A 7,872-nucleotide genomic window follows, 5' to 3' on the forward strand; every position below is an offset into this window, starting at 1 on the left:
AGGTTATGATCATGTTAGGAATGATTTTAGGTGTTTAGAAGTAGCTTAGAGTAGTTAGAATCGAAAAGGAGTGAAGGTACCCTTCGAAAGAATTCAAACGGGGCAACCGACGACAAACTGGATGGGGCAGGCGACCCTCGCGCTATGGGTGGCGCTAGCCCCTAAACTTCAGAGGAGGGTTTGGGGCACTCTGGCTGGCGCATCGCGCCAGGCCCCAACCCAAAAAATCCGACGAATTTTCCATGCTCGTTTTCTCACCCTAACTCGCCTAGAATCAAACGGTTTCTTCCCCAATCACTTGGATTCGATTACTTAACATAAGTACACTCTAATATACTCAAAACAACACTAAATTACTAAATTTCATCTCAAGAAATCATCAAACCCCAACACAACAAGATTTAGAATGAACTTCAAGAACACCTATCAAGAACTCATCAAGAACTCTAATCTTTCAACTTCAAGAATGAAATTTCACTGAAAATAACATGATTGGCGTGTGGGTGAACTAACCCAACACTATGGAAGCTTACATACCTCTGAGGGATTAAATCCATGGCGAAAATGTGCAACAAGACTCAAGAATCTCGACGAACGCTTCGATCCTTTCTCTTTTCTCCTCTTTTCTCTTCTTCCTTTCTCTTGTTGAACTCTCAACTAAAACCGTAGGCGTACTAGGAATATAAAACTGAACCTAATCATATTAGACCCCTAAAATATTACTAAAAATGAATTAAATCTGATTGGGTAAGGAAAAGATCAAAATACTCCTCTAAAATCCGGTTTTGACTTTCCTTATCTAGATTGCCCAGCTTCGAATGGACATATCTCCCTTAGACGACATCGAAACTGAGCAAACTCGGTGGCGTTGGAAATATAATTCAAATATATTTCCTACGGTATCTGATAGAACACCTAACTCATCTTGAGCTAGGCGTTAAATGGTCGTTTGAAGTCAACCCAAAACTCATACTTAGCTTAACTTGCAAAAATTTCAGATTTTTGCTATTTCCAATTCGATTCTTTTTGGAACTCAAGGTGCTACATCTAGTGACCTTAATACTCAAGAAATTTTAAATTCCTTGCAAAAATCTCACTCACTACAAAAAACGGTTCGAGTCTTAACTCAAAAAATTTCTGGGGTGTTACAGCCTTTCATTATACTCATTTATTAGGTAAATTTTCTGAGAACACTAGAGGCTGGTTCATCTATGATAACAGAGAGGTTAGCCACTATAACTCCACTACAATGGTAAACCTTTTGCATCAATCCAAATGTGACCAAAACAAAAAGCATAGTAAGAGGAGGGTCCTTCTCTTCTTCATTCTGACGAAATTCAATTCCCTGAAAAATGATGCTACGTTTCCAATCGAGATGCCTAATCTCCATCAATCCCACTTCATTATCTCCATCTTGTCCTATATCATTGAAAAAGTTTCCCATTTTTAATTCAGTCCACCCATCACCTCTTTTCAAGGTTAGCATCACTCTAGGTCCTCATTCTAAAAAAACATAGATAACTTATGCTCGTTGCTCTGGTTCATGGTCACTCTCGGAATAAACAAATCTAACAACTGCCTTAGAATTTCTTAGACCACAAAATCCATCTTCTAATTTGAACACTAGATAAGAAAAACAATAGGTTCTTTTCAACAACATTCAGGTTTCAATGTTGCCTCAGTTATCAAGCCAACAAATCAAATTAAGTTTAGCCAGTTCACATAATCTACAAGAAAATTTACACTTTCTTAGTAATTGTATTTAAAAAAGTAATTTGTTTCTAAATTTAGAGTGCATAGAAAGGAACCACAAAAATATAAAACACAGAGTCCGGGTAAGACAACCATTCCCAATTCTCTGATGTACCATCCCATATAATACCAAGTTCTCGTGCTGCGACCACAAAACATTTCTTCCCCATTTTCTTATCTAGTGAAAAACTCTATTTGATTAGCTAGATCAAATAACAAATACAAAACATTTGGATTTAAAAACTAAAAAAATGGATAAAAAAAAGTCACTAGACCACTCTTTAGGATTCCGATTGGGATCACAACAGGCCAACCACGCTCACTAGACATGACTAGCTACTGAAAGGTGGCCCGGATCGCCACCACCTAACAACCCTTATGAGTGGAACATTCCATTTATTAGCTTGTTCATATCAGGTAGGGTTGGGCCGGTCACATGCAGGCCCTGCCCACTAATTACTCACACAGTCATTTTAAGTGAGTGCAATTGGTTCATTGTGATCCTAGTGGGACACAATAAGAGTGGTCTAGTGCCATTTTTGGCCTTTTTGGTTTGTTTTTAAAACTTAATGTTTTGTCTATGTGATTTGATTTGTCAAATAGAGTTCTTCGCTGGATAAGAAGACGGGGAAGAAATGTTTTATGGTCGCAACACGAGAACTTTGTATTATATGGGTTGGTACACCAAATTATTGGTAATGTTTGTCTCACCCAGATCCCATGTTTTATATTTTTCTTTTCCTTTCGATGTACTCAAAATTTTGAAAGAAATTACTTTAGTAAATATAATTAGTGAGAAAGTCTAAATTATTTTTATAGATTTTCTGAAGTGGCTAAACTTAATTGGATCAGTTGGCTAGATAACCGAGGAAAAGTTGACACTCGAATGTCGTTGAAAAGAACTAGTTATTTAACTTATGTAGTGTTCAAATTGGAAGATGGATTTTATGGCCTTAGAAATTCAAAGGCAGTTATATTTTTTGATTCCAAAAGTTACTATGAAACAGAGCAACATGCTAAAGTTGTCCATTTTTTAGGACGAGGACCTAGAGCCACGCTAGCCTTGAAAAGTAGTGATGGATGGATTGCTATTCTGAAGTTATCCTAATGTTTTGATGATATAACAAACTAGGATACCTAGTATAGATCCATGTCCCATGAGAAGACTGAGAAGGTTCAGGCAATGCAAAAAGAACAACCGTAAAAGCTGCAACCACTGCCACAACAACAGTGGTTGGTGCGCGATTACAAAGGATCAGTACTCTTGGCCAATAACGTTGCACTAGGTTTTTTCCATATTATAATAGTTATTTTTACCTGGGATACAACCTAGCTTTTTCAGTGGATGAATTACATGGCAAAATCCATTCTCTCGAAGAAATATTTCTCATATGCAACAAGGGACCTGATCGAGTGATCTTTTGTATTTAGTTGTTATTTGAGAATAGGTAACATGGGCAAGAATACCACCCAGAAATCCTATATAAGAAAGAATGGAGTTTAGTCAATTCATTAGTATTCTTTAATAGGAAATTATTCCCTCTATTTTATTTTACGTGATGCTATATATTTCCTCATCGGTTCGCCAAAAATTAGTTGACACATTCTATTTTTGGAGATAATTTAACTTCAAATTTCGTATTTTATCATCAATGGAGTGCTTTTATAGCCATGAAAATCTCTTGACATGTTTATATCCCATGAGTTCCAAATATTTTTCTTTCTTGAATATTGTGTTTAGTCAAACTAAGACAAGTAAATTGAAATTAAAGGAGTAATATCCTATATGGAATACGAAAACTTACCTTCTTTACCATCAGCACCGAAGTAGGTTAGAGTTATGTAAGTACGGGGACAATCTTGCACGTACTTTCTCACCTTCCAAAAATTTTTGCTAAATCCTTTATGGCTATCTTTATTTATGAAGTTTTAATAACATTAGAAACAGAAAGGAAATTTGGGTAATAGAGGTAAATGTGGAATAGAAAGCAGAGGTAAAAGGAAATGTAGTTAGTACCATGTATCATGTTTTTGCCTTCATTAGGAATAAGCTTATAAAGAATTCCATTCAGAATAAATTGAGAACCACCAATCCGGTTAGCGACTCTTCCAAGGGTGGCTCCAAAGTAACTTGTAACATTCTGCACCAAGTTACTTTCAAGGGCTATATTTTCTTCAATGTACTCACATCAATAAAAACTATGGGAGTGTATTAGCTGATATTATAGACTAGGGATGTGGTGTTTCTTAGGAAAGAACTACAATTAAATAGTGTCAGATGACTAAATTTTGACATGGCACAATCAAAACAGGAGTGGCTACATGACTTGATGACTTGAAATAAAAACCGTATAAACTTTATTTCATAAAATTCAGACATCTATGAGACAAAATATTTTCTTTCTAACCTGCATATTACTCAAATGGGACAAAGAAAAGCTTATATAAAATACAATTTGCAGGAAAAGAAACGAATATGTGCGGAAGAGGACAAATAAAATTCATATTAGTGGTAAATGTACTAATTGATGATAATAAAATTACCGTAATTTAGCCGCTCATGTGAAGAACCTCAATAAAAATCTGTAAAGTTTAAAATAAACATATAAATTATAATTGGAAGTTTTAATTAATGATAACTATATTTATGGCCTATTAATTTCCAGTGCCTGAAGTAAAAACTTTTATAAATTTCATTATGGAACCATAGTAGCTCAATTGGTTGGTTAATTTCACTTACACTTTGATGGTGTGGTTCGACTCCCCACCTTATAATCCCTTCCGCAATTTCCCAATGCAATTGACTTATGAAACTAAAAACCACAATTTGTAGAAGAAAAATCTTAGAAAATGGAAAATCAAAATAGGCACATTTAAAAAAAAGCAACATACGTAGTGGAATCCCACAAGTGGTGTCTAAGGAAGGTAGAGTGTATGGATACCTTACCATTACCTCGTGGAGTAGAGTGAGGTGAACAACAGAAGCCACATGGAGTCTAGCGAAAAAGGAAGTCCCTTAGGAATTGTATCGCCACTCAATATCTTTGGGGAAAATACAATAATTAGAATCACATAAATGCGATCCCTAATAGGGTATCCAAGTAAAGTAGTGTCAATATCTTACCTTAAGGAAAATTAATACACACTGTTAAGTGAATTCAATATTTTAAAGACTTGGTAAATGGGCAGGGGTTCTTGAATTCTGATCAAACACTTTTCACATACTCTCTTACAAGTGAATATGTTAGAAGTTCAGTACTAATCAAGATTTTTTTAAGGCTTCTGTTGAAGGGATGATATAGATGGGTGATACACAGTCTGGGCAACCTGGTGAGATTAGAGGAGATTGCAAGATGGCTAGTATCCACCAATATAGTATTGAAGTCTTGTTTGAGACTTCACAAAGAAAATAGTAAAAGTCTCTTTGTTTTTTTTATTGCAAAAATGTAACACAAAAAAAAAACCTATATGAGTTCTCACTTAATACTACCCTTATAATAAAACAACAAATAGACTTTTAGTCTTTTCAATTTGAAGTCTCAAACAAGGTTTCAACACGTGGTCGGTGTCAATTAGCCACCTTGCAATCGTGTCTAAACTCACCAGGTTGCCTAGAATGCAAATCACCCATAATTATCATCCCTTAAAAAAACTTTGATTTTTTTTTCTTGATTTACGTTGAACTCTCTAACATATTCACTTGTAAGAGAGTTAGTGAAATGTGTTTGATCAGAAGTCAAGAACCCTTTTCCATTCATCAAGTCTTTGAATATTAATTGTCAAATATTGATCTGTCAGTAGAAAGACAATGAAACTTCCAACATTTCCTCATCTGTTAGTTTTATCTATTTTTTTAGTGTATGAAACTTTTTTCATCTTTAAATTTTCCAAATTTATCTAGCAATGGTGTTGGTGTTTTTTTAAAAGTGGGGCAGCACAAAAAGATTAAAAATGTCTCTCAATGGATTGAAATGACTTTCAATAGCTTTCAATGATTTTATTAAGCATTGAGGGGCATTAAATAGCCAACATAAAAATATAATCTGCATAATTTGAAATTTAAACAACCTAAAATATCTCAACAACATAAACAAACTAACTAAAATTCAAAATTCAAATTTATTCAAACTAAATAACTTATTTGACTAAAAGTTAACTACAGTAACTAAAAGCAAACTTCAACACTCCTCATTTGCTTTAGTTACTGCAATTGAAAAAAATGCTCCTCCTCAATTTTTGCTTTGATAGTTATGCTGGATTTTTTTCATTGTTTTTGAACTTGCAAAATTTCTTCTTTTTTCTTTTTCTTCTTTTGATTTTGTTCTTCAAAAACACATGCGATGACATTGTCTTGTGTAGACGTTTTTTTGAAAGTGCTTTAATATGAACTTTTATATGATTTGCAGATAGAGGTTGTAAGGGTTTTTCTTCCATCACAACCTCACATATCACATAGGTTTCAGAATATGATTTTATTCTCAAACACCAAATTTGATAGTTTTCGTCTGTGAAAATTTGTGGGGCATTCAAAGAGAGACATCTTCTTGCCATTATTTTGGTTAAAAAATGATTTAGAAAAGTCTATGCGTTGAAAAAAGCACGGGTTGAAAAGGTAGCCTTGATGGGTTAAAATGGGTAGCCCTGATGGGTTAAAAAGGTAGCCCTTACGGGTTAAAATGTATAGTAGTTTTTGGAAGATTTCACAAATCTCTTAAAATCAATGAAGCTCTGATACCATTGTTGGTGTTTTTTTAAAAGTGGGGCAGCACAAAAGGATTTAAAATGTCTCTCAGTGGATTGAAATGATTTTCAATAGCTTTCAATGATTTTATTAAGCATTGAGGGGCTTTAAATAGCCAACATAAAAATATAATCTGCATAATTTGAAATTTAAACAACCTAAAATATCTCAACAACATAAACAAACTAACTAAAATTCAAAATTTAAATTTATTCAAACTAAATAACTTATTTTGCTAAAAGTTACTACAGTAACTAAAAACAAACTTCAACAAATGGCTTAAATGGGTAAAAAAAATAATGTGGAAATTGGATGTCGGATCAACAATTAAGAAGGAATGAATAGAAAGTAATGAAATTGTTTCTCTCATTTTTTTATTGAGGAAGTAACTAGACTAATAAAATATTCACTCTTTACAGAAAACATATGTTATGCATTTATTGATTTGGTAATTTCCTATGCAAGAAACTTTATTGAGACCCATGAAGGGGAACTTTCACAATTACGCAAAGGTATGCATATGTTTTGGCCAAGAAATGTATTAATGTTGATGTATTTAGTAACTATACGTTAGTCACAATTATGCCCCAATTCTACTAAACAAGGATTATAACCTAAGCCCTCAATTTCAAAAGATCTATAACCGAAGAAAAATTTAAATCTTGAACCATAGATTACAATTGTGAACATCACTTCTGGGCCTAAACATAATTTTAAACACCAGCCAGATCTATAAAACTTGTTATATAAAAAATGTAAGTAATCTCATGAATATTGCAGACTTAGAATACCAAGAATTAATTAGAAGAATACTTGATTTCACTATAGCTCCAATCTCTTGCAAGAACTAACATGCTAAAGCTTCCTTTCCTTCTGTGTTAGGAGACAATTTCAATGGCTGCACTTACGAAGACGATGATGAAGATGTGACCAACCCACATAAATTTAGGTTTAAAACCCCTGACCTAGTGGGCTTCCATCACAAACTTATATTCATATGTTAACACATAACCTTCAGTATCGTGAAGCCCACATCAATATAAAATGATTTAGGCCCAACAAGAAATCCAATTATTTAGCTGAGAAAATAATATCCACCAAATATATTTATTTAGCCCATTTTGTTGAGTTGAATTCAATAATTGGGTTAGTGTTAAACACCCATACAAGACAACTTTCAACATTCTTCCATTTGGACAACATTTATGCCATGATCAATCAACATGAAAGCCAATTAATGGTTGCCAGCTCGAGCAGGATATTACCTAAGCATTTGGCATCAACAACATTATTCACCAATAGATCAAAATCTGTCAATCAGAAGCAGCAAAAGAAGTCTTACAATCCCATGCTTTGTGTGAATTTTGTAATGTGAAAGG

The 7,872-nt window shown here is 33.8% G+C and overlaps 1 long non-coding RNA gene across 2 annotated transcripts; it reads right to left on the bottom strand.

Annotated features, from left to right (window-relative positions):
• Positions 1-1,091: 1,091 nt before the first annotated feature.
• LOC107062170 (uncharacterized) lies at positions 1,092-7,420 on the bottom strand. Of its 2 annotated transcripts, XR_001474469.1 has the most exons (5): positions 7,307-7,420; positions 4,700-4,794; positions 4,493-4,565; positions 3,770-4,335; positions 1,092-3,665 (listed from the first exon to the last, which is right to left on the bottom strand). It is a non-coding gene; the product is annotated as an uncharacterized lncRNA (long non-coding RNA). The 2 variants fall into 2 exon arrangements; XR_001474468.1 differs by lacking the exon at positions 7,307-7,420 and having other exon boundaries at positions 4,700-5,664.
• Between the last annotated feature and the right edge of the window lie 452 nt (positions 7,421-7,872).

The sequence above is a fragment of the Solanum tuberosum genome, unplaced genomic scaffold (assembly GCF_000226075.1).
Source record: "Solanum tuberosum cultivar DM 1-3 516 R44 unplaced genomic scaffold, SolTub_3.0 scf00205, whole genome shotgun sequence".
Classification (NCBI taxonomy): domain Eukaryota; kingdom Viridiplantae; phylum Streptophyta; class Magnoliopsida; order Solanales; family Solanaceae; genus Solanum; species Solanum tuberosum.